The following is a 21,894-nucleotide window of genomic DNA, read 5'->3' as shown; positions in this document are numbered from 1 at the left end:
GGCTCCGGCCCTCCTCGAAGTGCAAGTAAATTTAGAAAAGCAGAAGGTACATTGACAGGGTCGCGGTGACATTAAGCTTACGCTTGACATGCGGGGACATAACAAGGGAGGGGGTCGCTGACGCTGCTTAATTGCAACATAATAAGATAAGATAAAAGGGAACGGGTGTGGGGACTAACACTAGCAGTTACAAAACAATAGTTGCATGTTACGCTAACTGGAGAGTCAACAACAAGAACGGCAAACGCCCTGTTTGGGTTATAAAAACCAGACCCTGACAAAAGATATTGAGCTACTCTTGGTATGTACTGTTTTGTGCATCGAAGTGTGCTCCCTGATTGCAATCTGTGACGTCATTAAAGAGAGCTGACTTGCAACCAACCTTCGCCTCAGACTGCATCCTTCCCTCATCAACGGACTCGGTGGAGTCTAACTCCAACATTAGCCAATCTCACCTGCCCCTCGTTGGTCTTTGTTACCCCTCTGTATTTAAGTCCCTGCCTCTGTGCAGCTCACGAGTGGTTCGTTGAATGTCTGATGTTTGTTCGATGTCTCAGTAATAATTAGTCTTTGTTTATTCCTGTTTCCTTTTGACCCCATGTGGTCCTTTTGTTTTTTAAGCCTTTCTTGTCTTTTTCTTTTTCTGTTAATCCTCTGGAGTCTGAGGCCTTGACATTTTAAAATATTTCACCTCTAAAAAAACATTTATCCCGAAGTGTTACATCTGCTTTTATTCAGCACAAACTCGGCACCAATAATCTGAGACCACTTAGAATGTTATTCTATTTTTTCTTAAAATCAACTTTAAACATATACTTCTCAAAAACCTATTTCGGACCAAATTTCTCCACACTGACGGGTTTCAATAAATGTGTGTTGAGAAATTGTAAAAAAATCACATTATGAACATTTCTAGCCAAGACGCTGGAGCCCTGAAGCTTATAGACACAGGGGTTGGCCACACGTAGGTGAATGAGACATTCTGAAATTTTATGCGGTTTGATTGTTAAAGTGTTAAAACTTTGGAGTGACTCTCTTTTTCTCAAAGTCAGTGACCTACACGACGACTATTCATAAGATAGGTGTCCCCACACCTGTAGGTGTTTGCATACTGTCAATGGCCCATCAGTCTGGAATGTCACTGCCCCCCCCCCCCCCCGATCACTTTGGAAAGGCAGTTTGAAACATAACAAGAGTAGCAACAATAAAATCATTTTCACAGTTTATAAGTAGATGGAATAAACAATGAAAAACTGTGCTATAGAAAACGATAAATATGATGCCGCGCCTAATGCAGAATTAACGGAAATAAAATAATTCACTATTATTAATAAACCCCTGTTTCCCTGCAAGCCGCAAGTGGGTCGTCCACCTTCCCTTCCTGCCTGCGCCGCGCCTCGTCTCCGTGCCCGAGCCACCCAGGTCCATGACGTATACATCTGAAGTATTTGATAGGCATGCATTCCCCAGGCTTGCCTGCGTTTATTTCCAGCCACCTCCTCAAGGAAGCTGAAGGAGGCAAGTGCACTTAGAATTAAATTGTGTAGCTCCATTAGATGCAGGTTATTGTGGCACAATCGACAGAGGAAGAAGCTAATGATATGTTGCTGACCGATGTCAATTTCGGCCAAGTGAATGGCCTGTTTAGCACAATGCATGGTTCTTCAGAGAACCTGACTCGCTTTAGCCAATCGAGCCCAAACTTCAGTCAAAATGTGCACAGATAACTGAATGCTAGATGGAAGTTTGCTGAAGTCACAGTACCTGCTGTGATTTGGACTAGTTTGGATAACTTAGTTTGTAATATTCTTACTCATAATGGAGCTTGTCCTCTGCAAAGTGTGAATAATGATTCTCGCAAGATAATGCAGCATGTCTGTTACGACTTGAGACCAAATTCGGCCACCAATCTGGAGGCTTCCCTTCTCAAGTGCGGATTCTGGCTCTGAAGTTCGTGCACTTCCTGCCAGCGAGACCTGCTGTCTTCCTTACCGTCGCCTAACGCCTCTGATCACAGCATACAATAGGTAAATGTTCTATTCTTTTCCCAGTGTCCAGGTATTGAAATTCTCAAGTGTTCAACATTCACATTTTTTTAATTTAGCAGACACATTTGTCCGAAGTGACGTACATTTCCTTAAGGGCCTGACTCAAAGGCCCAACAATGAAACCATTCTGCCGACCCCAGGATCTGAACTGGCAACCTTCCGATCACAGACCCAATGCCCTAACCCGCAGATCAACAGAAACACATAAACAAAACAAAGCACCCTGCCAAATTGTTCATCTGTAATGGTTAGACTTGTACACAAAGATCTTCCTGTTTTTATAGCTGGATGCACTGATCCTCAAAGCTCTGTGAGAAATTTGCTGTCTTGCTGTATAATGATTGCTATATAGATCGTTTTTCTTTTTTGTTATCAGGTGAGTTGGATTAGCTTTAAACAGAAACACTATCAAACCTTGACACTGGCCCTGCGGCGCGGCTGAAGAGTGAGATCATGGAGCAGAACAGCAAACACGTTACACGCTAAGCTATGCACTGAAAACGAAAAGCATCAGCGAGACTCATGACCAGGTTAAGGTGGAGTGTGTTCGTGCCTGTGTATCTGTCAGGACTCCATCCCACCACTTAGCTCCCAAAGCTAACCTTTTATGTTTTCCTCCAAAAGATTAAAAATGTCAGGAATGAAAAGTAGAGTAACCCTCTTCTGGCGATAGCGAGTCCGTCAGCTGTGAGCCCCCTGCTGAAAAAACCAGCTTATGCTAGTAGCTGGGTTTGACTGGTCAAAAATGGTCTCAGATGGTCTTAGTCAGTCATGCTGGTGTGGCTAGCCTATCAAGCCAGTCATGCTGGTATGACCAGCTAAACCATCACACCATCATGCAAAAACATACCTTAAGCTGGTCAACTATCATAAATTGGTCAACCAGCAGGACATGACTTACGCTTGGAAATCATTCCAAATTCACGAGTTTAAGAGGCTGGAGATGAATGAGGATTTTCTCAGAAGTGAAAAGCCACCAGTGGTGGAGATCATGCATGTTCCTGCGCAGGAAAAGCAGTAATTCTTTACAACACAGGTCTACCTGGCTATAAAAGTGGTCGTAAAATGGATTTTACACTGTTAAACACACTAACAGAGATGTAATTTATTGCAGTTAGTCAACCGACTTTCGGAGGGATAAAAAGAAAAAGCATAAAAAAGTATTTTAAGAAATCTGGTTAAAAGAAAAATGCACCATAGCCACTCTCATGGGCAGTAAGACACGGCTGGGGGGAAACGGTGCTGGTCGTGAGGGGAACGCCTACCCAGGGCAGCTGGGAGAGCCCGCGATCGCTGGGAAATCGACAGAGAAGCTGCTGGAAGAAACAAAGAGAGTCAGCGAGGCTGAGTTTGACGGGCACTGAGGTATCCGACCCTGACACTTATCTGCAGCCTCACGGACGAGTGTCAGGACTGTCACTCCCAGGCACCGTGAAATCCTCGCACGGTGTGCTTTTTATACAATGCCGGCATGCCAGAAATATTGTATGGTGCAGAAAGTAATATGTTTATAGGGTTTTGCTCTGATTTATAGCCTGAACTAGTCAGTAGTGAACTAGTTGTGTTTTTTTTTGTCTTTCTTTCGATTGGCCTTTGAATGGGAAGACGTCGCTCATCTCCACAGTGAAACGACACCGTGCGATGGAGAGAACATTGTCAGCGGCCCGAGGTTTATTTATCTTGGCCTGTTCCTGCTTTTTCCCCCCCCTTTGCTCCTTTGTATGACCGTGTTCATTGCCAGTTTCTGCACATGGCGGCCAAACCCATTTCCTGCGAACATGAACTTCTAAGGGAGCAGTAAAAGTCCATCTGAGCAGCGGCCTGCGTGACCCTCACCTCCTGCCATGAGCCCGACATTATGTCAGACGGATGTGAAAGGGATACACAAAGGCACGCAAAATACATTAAAGTTAATTAAAGAACAAATCAAATTAAATAACGTAAGTAAATTAAAGAGTGTTATATAAAAAAATACAAGAAGGTGGATAGGAATATACATTCTGAAAATGTGAAATCTAATTCAGGATTGCCAGCTCACAGGCATCTGGGGTGACGTTCACGCTTTCAGTCTCTCTCGCTCACAGCAAATGTATATTATTCCATTATAAACCTAAAATTAGCTACATCAAAAGCGTCAGGCAGTTTGCAAACCCTACAGAGAGGTTGACTCGTCTCAAACTGAAAATCTTACGCCAGCCAGCTGACCGAAGTTGGCGGCCCTGGTAATGTTTTTGACGGCAGGGAGGTTATAGTGCCACCCTGGGTTGTGGTCATATCTTAGCCAAAAACAATAGGTCTCTGTTGTCAGTTTGCTGTTTACTTTGCTGTTTGGAGGCCGTTGCGATGAAACCCGGCTGGAATGACCTGAGTACGTTCCTGCAAAGGGAACATTTTCCCAGCTGACCCTGGGTCGCCGTCCGTCATCACGAGCAGCGTTTCTGTGAGCGTGCAGCCGGGCACACTGGGCTGCCGTAGCGGAAATGTGGAACGCCCCGCGACGTAGCCCCCTCCCCCCAGCCACGGCGTGAGCGCGGTTTCTCCCCGGGTCACACGGGCGATCAAAGCCTCGCCGGCAGAGCCTGCTGGGCACTTCTGCTGCCCCCCGGCTGGAGCCTTGGTGACGGCAAACAGGTGGGTAGCGGGCAGAGCTCGGATGAAAGGGGCTTTGTACCAAAAAGTACGGCGCTAGCACCCGAAAAGACTCAGGAGAGGGAAGAAAGCGACCGGGGGAGAGTGAAACCTTGAAGCTAGGGGGGGTCTGGGAACCCTTTAAGCAGAAGAGCAAAGGTAAACAAGCACGACTACGAAAGGACAGTGTAACATGAGAGGCAATAAACAACAGCGGCTCCATTCAGCATTTAAACAGCATTAAACAGCAACGCAGGCTAAAGGGAAAAGGGAACATCGCTTCTGAATGTTAATAGCATCCCAGTAACTATTCAGGATAAGCTATCTTACTGTTGCCAGGCATAATAAATCATACTGAAAGATGAGTCAGGCAATAACAAAAAAAGTCATCTTCTCACATTCTGTTTACTGTACTTTATGCAGCCCGGTTCCTTCTGTACCCTGAGTGCCGTATTATTTCATTATCATATTTAACTGAGTATCAGGCAAGTTAGAATTATATTATGCTGCATTTTTCGCAAATACATGCTGTATATTTCAAGCCCTTAAGAATTTATGAAACTTGCACTATATCATGGTATCATTATTCTACATTGTTATGCCAAGAGAGCACGAGCAAAATGTAATTCTGTGTTAAACAAGCTTGTGCTCTTTGACTTGTGAGCGCACATTCATTTGTATGAATTGTTCTATTTGGCTAGAGGACGATAAGCATCCATAGCACGTTAAAATGGGGCTGAATTACTCATGCTTTCTGCTTTGCTTTATAAAATGTGACAGAAATGCTCCTTGAGGGAGAATCCATGGTGCAAAAGAAGGGCATTAGATTTAAATGATTGTACAATATAGATTATCCCATGTCATGTTGGGCAGTTAAAATTAGTGATGTTGGCTCAGAAACAGATTTAATGTCTATACACTAAAACAAATCTTCCTGATCTTGCAATAATATTAATAAATGTATTCAAACTGCCATGGATGAAGCTTTGTTGCAATTCGCTGACATAAAATGAATAAATCAGTCACATAACAAGTGAGCAGCCCAAAATAACGAAACTTCGTAAACCCGACAGTAATTTTAATTCATTTTTAGTTTTCACTTCACTTAAATGCGAGGGAGTGCACGACCCCATTAATGTTACTGATGTGCGGCAAAAGAGCAGTGGAATGATCTCAGAGACCCATGGCGTGAGGGAAGGGTTCCTCTGCTACCTGGGAATAGTTATTAATTACTGTTAGAAAATAGGTGAATGTGTGTGTGTGTGTATTTCTTTTTTATTTTGTCTCCTCTGACGGTGGCTTTTTCCATATCCAGTGACAGTGGCAGAGCTGCCAGTCATTTCATTTGGGTTGTGACGGTCCCATAAATTACCATAAATGACCAGAACGCACCGCATAATTATGCTCTCACACTTATTAGCACGGTGACTCTCGGGGAGCCTCACCAGCACTGCAGCTTCACACCTACAGGAATGGGGGCTTGACTCTCGTTCTCACTCCCTCTGCAAGCTTGCATGGTCTCCGTGTGCCGTGTAGAGCTTGCATGTTCTCCCTGTGCCGTGTATAGCTTGCATGTTCTCCATGTGCCGTGTGGAGCTTGCATGTTCTCCATGTGCCGTGTAGAGCTTGCATGTTCTCCATGTGCCGTGTGGAGCTTGCATGTTCTCCCTGTGCCGTGTGGAGCTTGCATGTTCTCCCTGTGCCGTGTGGAGCTTGCATGTTCTCCCTGTGCCGTGTGGAGCCTGCATGGTCTCCCTGTGCTGTGTAGAGCCTGCATGATCTCCCTGTGTCGTGTAGAGCCTGCATGTTCTCCCTGTGCCGTGTATAGCTTGCATGTTCTCCCTGTGCCGTGTATAGCTTGCATGTTCTCCCTGTGCCGTGTAGAGCCTGCATGGTCTCCCTGTGCCATGTGGAGCTTGCATGTTCTCCCTGTGCCGTGTAGAGCCTGCATGGTCTCCCTGTGCCGTGTGGAGCTTGCATGGTCTCCCTGTGCCGTGTGGAGCTTGCATGGTCTCCCTGTGCCGTGTGGAGCCTGCATGTTCTCCCTGTGCCGTGTAGAGCCTGCATGGTCTCCCTGTGCCATGTGGAGCTTGCATGTTCTCCCTGTGCCGTGTGGAGCCTGCATGGTCTCCCTGTGCCGTGTAGAGCCTGCATGGTCTCCCTGTGCCGTGTAGAGCCTGCATGGTCTCCCTGTGCCGTGTAGAGCCTGCATGGTCTCCCTGTGCCGTGTAGAGCCTGCATGGTCTCCCTGTGCCGTGTAGAGCTTGCATGTTCTCCCTGTGCCGTGTGGAGCCTGCATGGTCTCCCTGTGCCGTGTAGAGCCTGCATGTTCTCCCTGTGCCGTGTGGATTACTGCTAGCCACACAGATGTCCTCCTGGAGACCAAAGGCCAGTTAGGCAAATTGGCATCTCTAAATTGCTCGTTGTCCCCCTGCCTTGTTCTCCATGCCGCCTGTCAAAGGCCCCAGGATCCCTGTGTCCTGTACTGGATAAGCTGCTGAAACATGTATTTAAAAAAAGTTCATAAATTTCTAGCTAAGAACTCCAGCAAAAATGTCCAAATATGGTGAACAGCAACATTTTTATTTAAAATATGCCTGCATGCATTCCTCACACAGAATGACGGTGGCCCCATTGATTACCAGGGCTCATTAAGTGTACAGTTAAAGCCATTCAAGTTTCTCATCGCCTGGATAAATCGTAAGACTGATTTCTAACAGAATAAAAGAAAGGCCATATCTGGTCATATTTTAGCGTCTTGAATCTTTCAGTTTGTACCGTCATTTTAGGAATGAAGGAATCTCCTCTTAGGTCCTACCATTCCTGGAGGACGTTCATGAGGGGGATTTGATGGACCAGGAGAAGCAGAATTAACTTATTAAAGCGAAATTGGAGATAAATCAATCACTTAAAAAAAACACATGATGACATTGGAGTTCAGTGGGATCAGTGAACATGTGGTTCCGTTACTGTACTGCTCACTATCCTCTATTTTCCAATATAATGAACCAAGCTCACTTTGGAGTGAAGAGACCAAGTCACTTGGATTGACAGGAATGTATATATTTTCCACATCTCCTATTGCACTGTGAGCTACAAGGGCTTAAATTAACAAGCAGGCACTGCTCAGCTCTTAAGAGAAATGATGTAATTATTCGAAGTTCTGCTCAGACATGTCTGACGATGCCGTCGATGATGGATGCCCAACAAGCGCAGAAGCAGGAGTCTCTAATACAGCGCAGAGTATACACTCAGGCTGCTATCACTCATGGACTCTCACGCTGACCGCTTCCTTTAAAGCTCAGACTCTTGAAATTACCCAGATATGTGGTCAGACCAGCCGAGTAAATGAGAGGCCGATTGCAGCCGTTTGCAAAAAAAGGTCAGCCTTTGGTGTGACTAATGGCCTGTATCTTTAAAATCAATAGATGTAAATCAAAAGTCTAAAATCCTTCCAAAGTGTTCAGTTGGTGCCCGAAATATCAAACCTCTACCCGAAGCCAAGAGAACTGCACCATTTTTAGCTACAGGCAAAAAGAGGCACAAATGGCAGGCCTTAGCAAAGCTAACACTCACTGCAGTCGGATGACAGCTTGTTTACCGTGTTTCCAGGGTTTCTGTGCGAGCTTTGATGGGGGGGACCCACTTTGTAAACGTCGTGCGTTTTTGTAAATGTAACTTTGAATGTTTTGAAAGTGCCCTTCACAGTTATTGGTCTCCTTCGTTTTGTGTGTCCAGTGCTAGCTTGCCGCGCGATCCCAGCTAATTTAGCTAGCTGAATAGCGCCGCGATCACGGGGCGAGCTAAAATGTTTCAGCTGCCTCCAGCGGCAATGCTGCAAGTTCCATAACCTACAAACAGCCCTCGCATTTGGACTGACTTCCCATGCAGAGCGACGTTGATTCTACATGAGTGCTGCCAGGTCCTCTGGCTGGCCGACTTGGAGGAGACGGGTGATGGGGCGGTGTGGGAGGAGGGGGCGCCGAGGGCCGTGGAGGAGGGGGCGCCGAGGGCCATGGAGGAGGGGGAGGGGGCGCCGAGGGCCGTGGAGGAGAAGACACCGTGCAGGGTGCCTAACAAGCCAGTTACATGCTATGTTATATGTTTGCACTACAACATCAGGGCAAATCACACAGACCTTTGCTTCTTAAACATACACAGGCGTTGGCTCATGCATTATGGGATTTACTATGACACTTAATCCACTATTTATTTCTAGACCTTTGATGACAAAGGTAAATTTCGCTATAAAATTTAATCTTCCTTCCTTCTCAGTAACAGTTAATCAAACTGAAGCAGCTGCGTCTTGTATTTTCCTTGAACCTGACTGATACCCAAATGCGAGCCAAATCATATACCACCCAATTCAAATGGAAGAATAAGAGTCAGGATTATACTGAACGAATTTCAGTTACTGAAGCAGCGCTAGATTATAAATTTTTTTTCAGTTTTTTATAAAATAATACAATTTTTAAGATTCTTAAAATTTTGAGCAGAAATACTGTATATTACTAATATTTTGCGTCAAATACACCGAGTCAAAATACTAATTAAAAGACGCCATCTTGTCATGGGCACAGAATCAATAGCCCAGACCCCCCCCTGCAGATGATCCTTTATTCATATTATCCTTTTTTAGCACAATTTTTTAGTTTTATTTTTGTAAGGAGCGAAGCTTCCGAGGATTTTTAGCCTGGAGAAACATCTACAGACAAAAGCACGGGGTCACTCGGTATTCGCCTCCCTGTCCCACGGCAGAGCAGCCATGCTGGGTTTTTGTGGGGTAACAGTTGTGCGTGGGAGGCGATCACTGGCTGTGACTCCGGATCGTCAAGGTCTGTCTCTTGTCTCCTTAGTAACAATGGAAAGTGTTCCACTGTACTAGCTAAAATTGTTTAGTTAAAAAAAAATAAAAAAATCCAAGTGCAGAGAACATGAAATCAATATACTGCTCGGCAGAGAACTTTATCCAGGTTTCTGTATTCCGCGGTTCAGTGGCCACGGGGTGACTCCTCTGAGCATCCATCATCTCCGACTGAGGCCGGGTGGAGAACCAAACTGCGTCGGAGACAAACTCCAGCAGAGAGGGTCAACACAGGGAAGCGGCGAAGGAGACGGCAAATGAGTCAACCTGACAGATGGGTCTCCTGTGTTAAATAATCACTTTTACGCCACTGAGCTGGACGGGCACGTAGCCATCCCACAATCCCTTTTGAATGAATCACTTAATATGGCTCCAAAGGACGTTACTTACTTTCTCAATAGGAACTTTTATTTCTGTTTGTTTTCATTTTTAGCATATCTTACGAGAAATTCACATTCTGCATTATTCTGGAGCCACTGGAGGCTAAGCAAAAAGAGCTGAAAGAAGACTAGGTTTTCATTATGACTCATACAGTCATTTTCAACCCATTTGTTTACGGATATGACATAAGGTTTTCATTGAATTATTATGTGGCAATGACTTATTAATTAACTGTGTTCGGCGATTCTTCAAAATGGAATGTATGACTTGATCCTCACAAAACCTTTGCAGAACATCGCAAATGGGCAATTTGTCTCATGGTTCTTTGGCACACACAACCTGAATCACAATTTGCGATGTTTCAATGGAACTTTTTTCCCGTAACAGCATTAAATCAGCACGCACCTTGTAATGGAATTGCGGGCTGTTTTTAGTCTGTGCTTTTCCCCTGTACAGAGAAACTGTTCTTAGTTTAGCAAAACCATTAGACTCGGTGACCACGTCATACACAAGCTGCTTCATCATTTTAAGATGTGTGCAGTGATTGTTCAGTAGCTAATTTCATTCTTTGCAGATGGTGATTAATGTATGGACTTGGAGGTCACTGGAGATAAGGAATTATGTTCCTGCATGGTGTCTTTAGAATATAATGCAAACCGTACTGTCCCAGAGTATAAAGGCATTTTATGATGTGCTGAAGACTCTCGACATGTGTGTAAGATATCATCGTCCATCAGTGGCACCATCGGTTGCATCATCCTTTTGGTATTTGTCCATGTTCTGCTGGAATTCCTCTAACAAGATCTCCAATTGTCTCAACAGAAATCCCCTGAGCTGTTAATAACAGAACATTTTCAACATTAGATCTAAATCACAGGGAGACAGCAGAGTAACTGTTCAAGGAAATGCCAGCACCAGAACCTTACTTGTTTATGCACCGGAACCTTACTTGTTTATGCACCGGAACCTTACTTGTTTATGCACCGGAACCTTACTTGTTTATGCACCGGAACCTTACTTGTTTATGCACAAAACCGTTCTGATGGAGGCCCAGCACAACTGAAAGATCCGTGATAGAGTGCTAGGTTTTTCTACAATGCTTTGCCTATTTTTCCCTCACAGTTACCTCCACTGTTGCCAGGAAGCCCCCCCACCCTCCCTCTTCCATACATAACTTACTCAGGACTGCTGGCTCCCTCTGGCTAGATACTGACATCTGATGGTTAAATGGAGAACATTAATTTGCCAGACTCTCCCTAGACTGTCTGCACTTGATAGATGTCCTTTGACCGAAGAGACACTTCTTAATTCTTGGGTTTGCAACATATATTATCCCTGTGACATTCTATGAATATTCCCTTGTTCTCGGGTATAGTGGAGCATCATGAAACAGGACACAGTGTTTCCTTTGGTTATTCCAAAGGCTTTATATTAAACTACGGTGCTGCTGACAGAAAATACCATCAATGATATAAAAAGAATATGTGCGGGAAAAGCTTGTAAAAAGATTTCATTGGATGCTACATTTGTCTGCTGTAAATGACATCCTGGTGCACCATTGTGTTGAATTATGTCAACATGTATGTCATTTGCTGTCGTGCCTTGAAAATGAGCAGACGGTCGGTCTGTCATGTAGGGCTCATTTAACCTGTGTATTCCGCTATTGGGAACCCCTGCCCTTTATGTTATGGGAATCGTGATAATAACCATGACAATACCACTGAATGATGATAATGTTCGATAAGGAATGAGATCAAAGGTATCACTTAACATCCATTGTGTACTCCGACGATCCTCTGCTCGAGGTATCAGGTTTAACCACCGGATATTGAGAGCTTTGTTCAAGTTCATCACTAAATATGTGAAGTCGATGCTATTTTCCATCATTCGTGTCAGACTGAAGGATTTAAGCGCTGTATGCATACAGCTCAACAATGTTGTGGAAAATTACAGGAGTAAATGGGCAGTCAGGCGCGAGAGCCGTACATTACTGTCACCTTATCGAGGCTGTAGGCTCCCCTTGTGGCACATTCGTAGTCTAGCGTGAGTTGTGGCAGCTTGTCTGAGATGCATACAGTATGTATGCATTGTGCTCATAATATGAATAATCTTTTGTTCTTCTTGGGATAGTCGTAATTTCAGAGTAAATCCCAGAATTACCTTGCATTTTCAGAAGCTGATTAAGCAGCTTATTTGTACTCGCTGTTATCTTTCCTCTTTTCGTAGCTAAGCTCCAAGCTTGGTTGGATGTCAAGTGGCATTTGTCGCATTGTGTCACGCATCCCATAGCTCATGTCCAACGCCACTCACAGCTGCTGGCTCTTCTGCTCCGGGATAGTTTTCCAGTGAAGCCTCAAACATCCGACGCATAGCTGTGCATCACATCATACGATGGCGAAACGTTGACGCCATGCAGGCTCGTTCGCCACATACAGCCCGAAGGGAGAGAGTCTTCTCTGAAAGCAATAAGACATTCATCCACCCTAACGTGAGGGGCAGGATTGAGGGATCTCCATACATTTAGCCCACAAATCAGAGACCATTGCTGCCCCCTTTAAATGTCGAGCAGGTCTGGCATCACAGTCATCAAAACAATTCGCCCTGGAGCTGATGTCGAGTACTTCCAGATACTCAGTGGCGGGGATAAGTCCCCCTCCATTCTATGGTTTCATTCACTAACAGCTCTGTTCTCCTTTTCATTTGTAAACTCCAGTTAAAATCAACAACATGTACACAGGCAAGTTGATTCAATCAATGGAAACAGCTCCATCACATCCAATACCATGTCCTCAAGCGCTTGAAGTATAAAAGTTTATATACTGATTTGTGTATATGTGTGATCTGCGGTGGATTTAAGTAGCTGCAGTTTTTGTAAGGCATGATGCCATTTTGATCCCGCTGGAAGCTCACAGTCCATCTTGTTTTTGTTGTGCTGATGCAGACCAGCCTGTGTTTTCATCCTTGGATTTCCGCTTCCCGTCTCCTGGGGACGGCTATGCTGTTCCGTGTTTTTTTTTAAATTTGATAAAGGCACAGCCACAGCAGATTCCAGAAAACACACAGTCGGGATCGTCAGGATAATCAATGGCGCATGTCCCTGGAAATTCTTGTCTGGGAAATCTCCTCTATCACTACCCAGAACTGGGGAAGGTTCTCCATCGGCTATCAGGTGCTCATTTTAAGGATCTCTGTTAGACAGACGCTGACGCAGCACTGAGTTCTGAAAGAACGTCGTCTCTGTACCTTTGCGCATTTTTAGACATGTGATTAGAACTTCTGAAAATCCAAATCGAGTTCATAACACCAAAAAAGGTGTTTACTGTGAATCTATTTACACACACACACACAAACAGGTGGTGAGTTGCGGGGACTCACCATTCATTTCTATGGGGAAAACTCTAATCCCAAAATGACGATCTTAACCCCTACCCAGCCCTAACCATAACTAAACAAACTAAATATGAGATTTTTGGCATTTTTAGTTATTTGATTGCATTCACAGATCTTTTTATTGACCAAAAAAATTGGTCCTCATAATGTCGAAGTAACAGGTTTTTACCACCTTCTGGGGGACATTGGGTCCCCACAATGTAATATAAACCTAATCCACACACACACACACATACATAGATTTACATACACATATATATGAGACTGCAAGTCAAATACTGCTCTGACTCTTTCCAAAGAGTCCAAACTGTGCCCATATTTCTATGACGAAAAATCCAGAATGGCAATGTTGAACAACAGGAAACTACATGCACAGATTCTGTTCACACGGACTCCAATGAGCACATGACCCAGACGCCCGACTTACTTGTAAATTAAGTCATCAGCATTGACTCATGCATGGTCTTAGGCATGAAATCATCAAAGGGGAACACGGAGCGTTTCTCTCAGTTACTGGGAATAAAAATGGTTCCTTCCCCCCCATCTGAAAACCTCTCTGGCTGCTTTGCAATAATCATGTTTAAAGCTCTTTATTTTTTAAGGCTACTGTAAAATAGCAACAGCGGTAACACTCCGCACAGGGGCGTCTGTTTGTTGTGTCTTGGGACTGAATGAACTGGGGGGCAAGCCTGAGTCACTGGGATTTGCCCGCATTTAATCTTCGTTAGGACTCAAAGCTGAATCCCACGAGTCGATTTTAATTACTTTAGCAGAACTTTTACAGCAAAAGCGAATCGTCCCTGAGTTTCACCGAATGGCATGTCTCACGCTGGAGATCATTCCAGACAGGCATCAAATTAATGACAATTAACAAGGATCATGTGGTCTCACGTTTACACACCGCGTGTGCCTGTTGGCGTTGGCACCGCTGTCTGGAGATGAATGGCGACTCTCGCCCAGTGTCTCCTAATTAGACTCAGCACGCCCTGCCTTCTGTCATGCGGCGTACTGTTGAGCTGTACGTCCAATTATTTTAATCCTTTGATTGGTCCCTTAGATCTGGTTTGAACTGCATATATGCACTGCTAATGGATATCTTGACCATGTCGAGATGTCTGGCGCCTTTGGCCATTGCTCAGGCCCTGTTGTCCAACGTAGCCTCAGGCTTTGATGCTTCGGACTGCGGGACTCTCGATGTGGAGCATGGCACTAAAATGAGGCCGCGGGTGATTTCAGGCACCGCTGTCAGCACCCATGTCGACTCGACTGCTAACACGCATTCAGTGGATTAGGGAGGCCAGAAATCATTATCGGTGAACAGGCTAGCTGAAGGTGTTACATTCCACGCGGGACTGTAATGTTCCTCAAATCCCCACACTGTCCTTCAAATGTCAAAAGGACAATAAACTTTTAATAGTTATTTATAGTGTTCTTGGCAGTCCACGGTGCATGAATGAAAATACAATGATAATAACACGATAAAATTTGTTGTATTACATTGTACTTGATGTGCTATAGTAATACTACACTGAAGAATTAAAGTACATTTTAGTACATATTTTTAGTACCTTTTTCTTAAACGTAGCTATCAGATAATATGATCGATATTTTTTCACATAGCACTTTCAAAAAACTGCAAAACAATCAGAGGCATGAGTGACATGTGGCTGTGGACATGTGGCTGTGTGACATGTACCTGTGTGACATGTACCCGTGTGACATGTGGCTGTGTGACATGTGGCTGTGTGACATGTTTCTGTGTGACATGTGGCTGTGTGACATGTACCTGTGTGACGTACCTGTGTGACATGTACCTGTGTGACATGTGGCTGTGTGACATGTGGTTGTGTGATCATTCAAAAGTGAAATAAACTGCCAAAGCAGACAGCTGTTTTTAAGGCCTCACATCACCCCCTTTTGTGCTGATAGATGGCGTCAGTCCCTGCTTATTTAAGCGTTTTTGCCATTCCACTTTTATTGCCGTCCATATTACATATCATGAAATGTGGCCTTTTATTCATAAATCATCGCCACGGTCTCTGTGTCGTTTTTAATTTCCTTTCGGTATGAGTAAAGCGACACGCTTCTCGTCACTTTGGTTTGGCAGGCGGCGTGTTTGGGGAATGCCGGCGAGGTGCCGGCGATTCTGGAACATGGCTGCTGCTTTGTAAGCTGCCGTCTAAACAGACACCATATACGGCAAGCTGAATGACATGTCGTAAGGAAATGTCTCGCCGCTATCAACATTGGTGAATGAAATTCTGCGTTAATGGCACACAAATCTAGCCTAAATGCTAATCCACCTAGCCACCCAACCTGGAGATCTCATACATGGGGGAGAGAGAAATCAGCCCCCCTAAAAACAAAGTCCACTGTAGTACCTTCTCTTTTCAGAAGAGAAAGGAACTTCAGTTTTACTTGTAGCAGCTGTGTTGTCCATAGGAAGTCTACCTTCTGATTGATGTTTTCATAAACTGTCAGTACGTTTACATGCACAGCTAAGTCAAGCTACGGTTATAGCGTGACTACGGGATTTAATTGGCCTACCGTCCTTGTTCCAGTATACATGCATGGGAGGGGAATCGATTTAATGACCGGAGTTTGTCCTACTCTGCCGCAAGAGGTGGCGATATGGCTCCTTTCGACTTCTTAGTATTGGACTTTTTCCGGTTCACCTATTACGCCACGGGCATAAAAAATTATAATAAAATTGAGAATAATGGATGTGTGGAGAAATGAGACCTTCTTGAAGTACCAGAAGTATGGTACCTGGTGCTGTAGAAAGCGCCCTGTAATTGAGAGATGAATTGGACAGCTTTACCTCGCTGTACATTTCGTATACGATATACGTTGTAGATGCACGCTATTCCTTGTGGCTATGGTGTTATCCAAAGGCAGACAGGATGCAGCAACAACACCACCTCTGCTATGCTCCGTGCTTCTTCTGTGTCTGGACTCCTTCTGTTACTTCCAGGTTAAAGCCACGGGGGGGGCTAGGCCAGTTTGAGTCAGATTGAACATATTCATGCAGGATTAAATCAACTCCCAATCTCATTATCTGGGTGTCTTAAAGAAATCTGATTTTCTACGATTTCAGTCGGACTAACATGTTTACAAGTACTTAACAAGTCCAGTTATAGTCAGGCTAACACAATAATTTGATTTTCTAATGTCATGTAAACGTACTGTGTGATTGATCGCAGGATTCTTAAGAATCAATAGATCTGATAAAGAAAGTTTGCAGAGAAACTAACTAATAAGCGTGTGCTTTGGAAAAATTCTTTAAAATGAAAGATAATTTAATGTTTGGAGGGACTGCCTTTTATAAATTCCTCAGGTTCCACAAGTGTTGCTCCCTAATGCCACATAGCTACACGAAATGCATAATTACATGACATTAAATGCATAACTACATGAAGATTATGTGATTATACAGCCACAGAATACAGTTCACATCATGACTGGGACAATTTGCTAAATAAACCTCTTGTTACATTAAATTCACAGGAGGGGCCGTTTTCGCAAGGGAACTGGTGCTGAAAGCAATGAAATACAGAGAAGCCACCCGAGTTGTTTTAAATTAATCACCTTAGTCAGACCTAGAAAAACAGAGGCAGCATTTTGGGTAGATATGATGTATTCCTTTGGTCTGCCCTGCCTTCATCGTTGACCGTGTTAATTACAGAAAATCAATGCCTGTCCTCCTAAATCTTTCATTTTTCTCGTGCCACCAGTGATCACTCATCGTGCAGCTTGTTCTCTGCATGCATGTCTCTTTAAAGAATCTATCTTTGATTTAAACTTCAGTCAGATTCTATGAAGTTGCTTTCTATTACAGAACAATTTAGCTGGGTTTAAATGCGGAGCCTAAGCGTGCACGCAGCTCGCTCTGATTCCACAATCTAAACGCCCTTTAATTTTTAGCTGGTTGTTTTTGCCCCCCGAATCTCATACTTTGCCTGATGCAATGAGCTTCAAAAGGCTTAAAAGATTAATCATCGCTCCTTCAACATTGTACTTTCAAAGAGAAGTTGCTATTAGCTTAGTGTATCTCTTGCTGCTGTCATGTCTCCACATCCGTTCTTGTTATTACAACTGTCTCTTCCCCTTTCATTTTCCAGTTTCCTTCCTTTACATGTTTAACGCCGAGGACCCGAAGGTGAAGTAGAGGTGTCAGGTAAAGTAATTTTGAAGTAATAATTTCACTCTCTTAGAAGCCTGAATTTCCAGGTGGATTTGGAAGTGTGCCCGTGGGCCAGAGCCTCAGAGAACCACTTGCCTAGTTTGCTAGTCCAGGCAACCCACTTCAATTATTTAGAGCTCATCCTGGAGGAACATGACCCCTCCGTGACCCCCCTCCTAGGGATACGACCCAGCGACCCCTCCGTGACCCCCCTCCTAGGCATACAACCCAGCATTTGGCTCTGGAGCTAAACGATTTGAGTTGATAAGCATTAATACCCCCCCCCCCCCACCATGCGTGATGTACAGTGTTAAATAGTGGGGGGGGAAATCAGAGGTTAGACTAAAACGTTGCTTCTGAAACTCGTCACTGGCATTTTCCTGCTGCCTCTTCCAGTCCGACTTCAGTGACCCCCGCTTAATATTACAGGTTTGAGCAGGAGTGCCCTACAATTTTAGTGACACCTAAATATTTATACAGGTAGCTTCACCAATGTCTGTGTCGTAGGGGAGCAACACCGATCTGATTCTCACGAGTTTTATGGGTTTTCCCATTGATACAGAGGAGAAGCAGTCAGTTATTCTGAAAATGCGGCCATGGTCTCCACAGGGAAGTGTCTGGCAGATTGGCAGGAAGCATCATTTTTACACCACTCTTGTGTCCTAGGCTCAAGTCAGGTCTTGGTGCTGCGCTGGTGCATCTCATGCAGGTTTCCATCCTGACGCGCTCCTGCGACTGGGAGACTACATTTATTGCGATGTGATGGACCTGCACCCCGCCCGTCCAGACACCCCCAGCCACAACTGAAAAGCATCACATTTTATTTCTTTTTTTTTCCACGCCGAAAGTTAAAATGAGTTGTCAGAATCTTCTGTCCTTCCTGTTTAAAGTTCAGTGGGTCTGGGCTCCAGCGGACTGAAGCCTGGGGAGAGTCAGTAAGGAGAGGCTGACAGAAGGGAGACACGTCGTGTTTGTTTACTGACGTTACGAGCTCAGCGATGTCACTCCTCAGCGGGCTGCGGGATGAGAGCGGGGGGGGGGTCACAACACTGAGCTGACTCAGCCACTCGGGGGTCTTGTGACGGCAGCAAGTGAGCGAGTCTTTGACATTGTAATACCTTCAAGTTGCGTCCCTGTAGTCTTATAAGATGCTGCAGGCAAAATAAAATAGCAGATACAGGAGGAAGGAATATGGCTAAGATGGGCCGGGGGGGGGGGGGCTCCGTAAGTTGGGGCGCTCCGCTTGTGGTCAGAAGGTCACCGGCTTAAATCCCAGGGTCAGCGGGGTGAGTTCAGGACCCTAACCCCCAATTGGTGCAGGGACTCTCTGATCTTGTTTGTTTGCATAAAAGCATCTGCTAAATAAATAAAAAGTAAAATTCACTAAAATACACAACATTCATGAATTACAATCCGGATGCAAATGTGTGAATTTAGCAGATATTTTCCATATAATGATGTGAGGGAAGTTATGACATTAAAATTATTTTATTTTTTAATGTTTTTATCCTCAGTCCTGAATAAAAATCGTGAAAAATTTTACAGACGGAGTTTTCAGACCGTTTGTCCTCTGACATCCAGCATAAACACACACAAGCCCATTCGCTCTAACAGTTTTGACGGCCAGCCTACCTCCCTCCCATGGAAATATCCTAACAGTGGGACAGACTGTGGGTTACAAATGTGGCCACTCTCTCGCCAAACAGACTGACAGGATCCCAGGAAGTACATTACCGTGGTATGGAAACATCCACTTTTTATCTTCAGCACTGAAATTATATATACAGCATGTGGGTTAGCTGCCCTAAGCCTTATTATAAGTTACATGCCTAAAAGCTTTACCAGGGCCAGAGTTTATCTAACAATCTTAAGATACATCTCATGTCCTTATTTACACAGGAATGAAATGCATTTTTTAATTTACTTTTTTAAGCTCAGTCCAGCTATCGATTTACCATAAATTCCCGAGTCCCCATGATGTAAACAGTGCACCATGTCCTGGGAGACCGAGATGCTTAGTGCACATACACTGTTCTTATACAGCAGTCAGTGTGCATGAAGCAGGTGAAGCATCTGTTTCATACTGAAGCAGCTCTTCCACATTAGGCCCAATTTTCTTTCCTATGTAAAATGATTGCAAATCCAAGGAGATGCTGTCAGTCAGAAGCACTTTTGAGTCTGATAGCATTACTTGTATCCCTACAAAAAAAAAATCAATTTTTAATGCATTGTTTTGATTTTGCTGAGCTAAAGTAGATCTCTCCGGTCTTTCTCATGACCTGGTGAAGTAATCCCCTCACAGGGTTCAATGACTAACTGAAGACCTGCTCAGCTGAAGTGTAATTCCTGTAGACAGCACTGCGCACGGAGTGTCACGTCATTAAATGTCGAACAGCAGTAATGGCTAAATCCTGACTGTCATCTAGCGTAATAGATAAATACTCTGTCATCTGTATACACAGCTGAAACTTTAGGATTATCATCAGTTTTATGTTTCTCCTTGATTTACTCTAAGGTCTGATGTCATTGGGATGTTGATGGTAATTATATTATCCAATTACTTCAAAAATCTGGTTCCAAAATCTTCACATTGATGTAATGGGTTATTCTGTGGTTTTAATCATTATCGCTTTCCCCTGTGACATTACATTTCTTTCATAATGCTGAGGCAATGCACCGTTTGACCATGTGATCTCAACAGCGATAAATAAAATATCCAAAGTCATGAAGTCGTAATTAGTGAGCATGTTACGGCTTTATTAAAGTTCTGAAACTACTGTACCTGTACGGATCGGTGGAGATATTATGTGCTGTTTAGTATGTGAAGCGAAGGGCCATTGTTCATTCTGTATGAAGTTTTGCTGAATTATTTATATAAAGAGTTAGCTCCGATTGCTCTGGATAATGCCTTTGACAAGCACTACGGTTAATTTTTTCCCCCTCATTTTCTGTATTAAACATTTAAAGAGGCTTTCCTTGGGGCGGAGTGGAGACGTCGGTGGCAGGCAGCGAACGCGCCTCCGTGCAGGGAGAGGGAGAATCCGAAGGAAGCTGGAAGTGCAATTTAAGCCTGACGTCTCATTTGCTCTCCCTCCAACTTGCCCTGAAGGACACTGGGGGTGATGATCTGTGCTTAATCCCCAGCGAGGATCCGCCTTCAGGTGCGGGCTGAGAAGCGACAGAGCGGATAGCGAGATGCCCTCGTGCCTTAAAGCCACGGTGGCGGGAGAACGTTGGCTTGTAATCAGCCCCGAGCTTTGGCAAAACGTGAGCACAGATGGGACGAACCTGTTGCCCCATTTGCTGATTCCACTGCTAAGGAGGCCGCGTGTGATTATCTGGGGCTTAGAGCTAACGCCAGTCCACACTGAGCACTCATAATGACAGGATCTTCAGTGGGATCCGCACAGCAGGATCTGCCACCACTTAATGAAGGTGATTATGACCGTGGGCTTCCCACATGACTTCCGGCTGCCTCGCAGGGCAGCGCCCCGCTATTACACTCCTAATCATTATTTGTTCTTAGTCTCTATAATTATATTGATATTCAACCCATTGATTGATAAATAATTATGTTGAGAAAGCATGTTTTGCCCTGATTATTTAATTGTTTTTCTTTTTCTTACAGTAAATGAGGAATTTGAAAACCATTAAAACTATTAAAATGCCATCTGTTCATGACTGAATCCCCATTAGTGCAAATTAGTGTCGATGCTCTCGACGCCAAGGTCTTAAACTAAATAAAATAAAAATAGGTCCGGCGTGCAGGTCTATGGTGAGAAGGTGAGAGGGAGGCGTCGGGGCCAGATGACCCAGAGCGATACCCAGAGCATTCCCAGTGTTACCATCAGCGTTACCATCAAAAATCTCTGGAAAATGCAGAAAAACATTTACATGCCAGTACGCCCAGTGCTGCATGCATCAGCAGATCTGTCCTTTTCATTGCTTTTAAACCAGGAATCCCAAGATTAGCAACATCATCAGGGGGGTATTCGACAAAGTAAGCCGGATAACTTAAGCCAAACATGAAAACTGTCCAATAGTAAGAGAAGTAAGCGTCATTCCTATTTGCTGATGTTGTCTGGCTGATGAAGAAATCCTGCTTTGAGGAAGACCCCCTGTACTGTAAATCCTGTAAATAATAAAATATTTACTTCACACTTCTTTCATATATTGTCCAGCCCTGCCAATAATATGCATTTTGCAGTAAGAATACAAAAGTAAACTGTAAACATAAACAGGGACATCTTGCTTCAGTCTTTTTGTTATTAATGAGGGAAGTTGTATGACCGAAACCTCATGTCCACACGAGCCAGATGGACGGTCCCACGCGCCAGTTCCCAGTGAGGGGCGGGGGGGGCACTCTGATGATCACCTGCCAATGCCGCATCTGCCCACGT

At 44.3% G+C, this 21,894-nt stretch overlaps 1 long non-coding RNA gene across 1 annotated transcript; it reads left to right on the top strand.

The window, feature by feature from the left end:
- Positions 1 to 4,551: 4,551 nt before the first annotated feature.
- Positions 4,552 to 21,606, top strand: LOC125715273 (uncharacterized). The gene is made up of 4 exons (XR_007383990.1): positions 4,552 to 4,679; positions 17,433 to 17,488; positions 20,462 to 20,929; positions 21,123 to 21,606. It is a non-coding gene; the product is annotated as an uncharacterized LOC125715273 (long non-coding RNA).
- The last annotated feature ends 288 nt before the right edge of the window (positions 21,607 to 21,894 follow it).

This window comes from Brienomyrus brachyistius, chromosome 19 (genome assembly GCF_023856365.1).
Source record: "Brienomyrus brachyistius isolate T26 chromosome 19, BBRACH_0.4, whole genome shotgun sequence".
In the NCBI taxonomy this organism is placed as follows: Eukaryota; Metazoa; Chordata; class Actinopteri; order Osteoglossiformes; family Mormyridae; genus Brienomyrus; species Brienomyrus brachyistius.
This window is presented reverse-complemented; position numbering and strand designations above follow the sequence as displayed.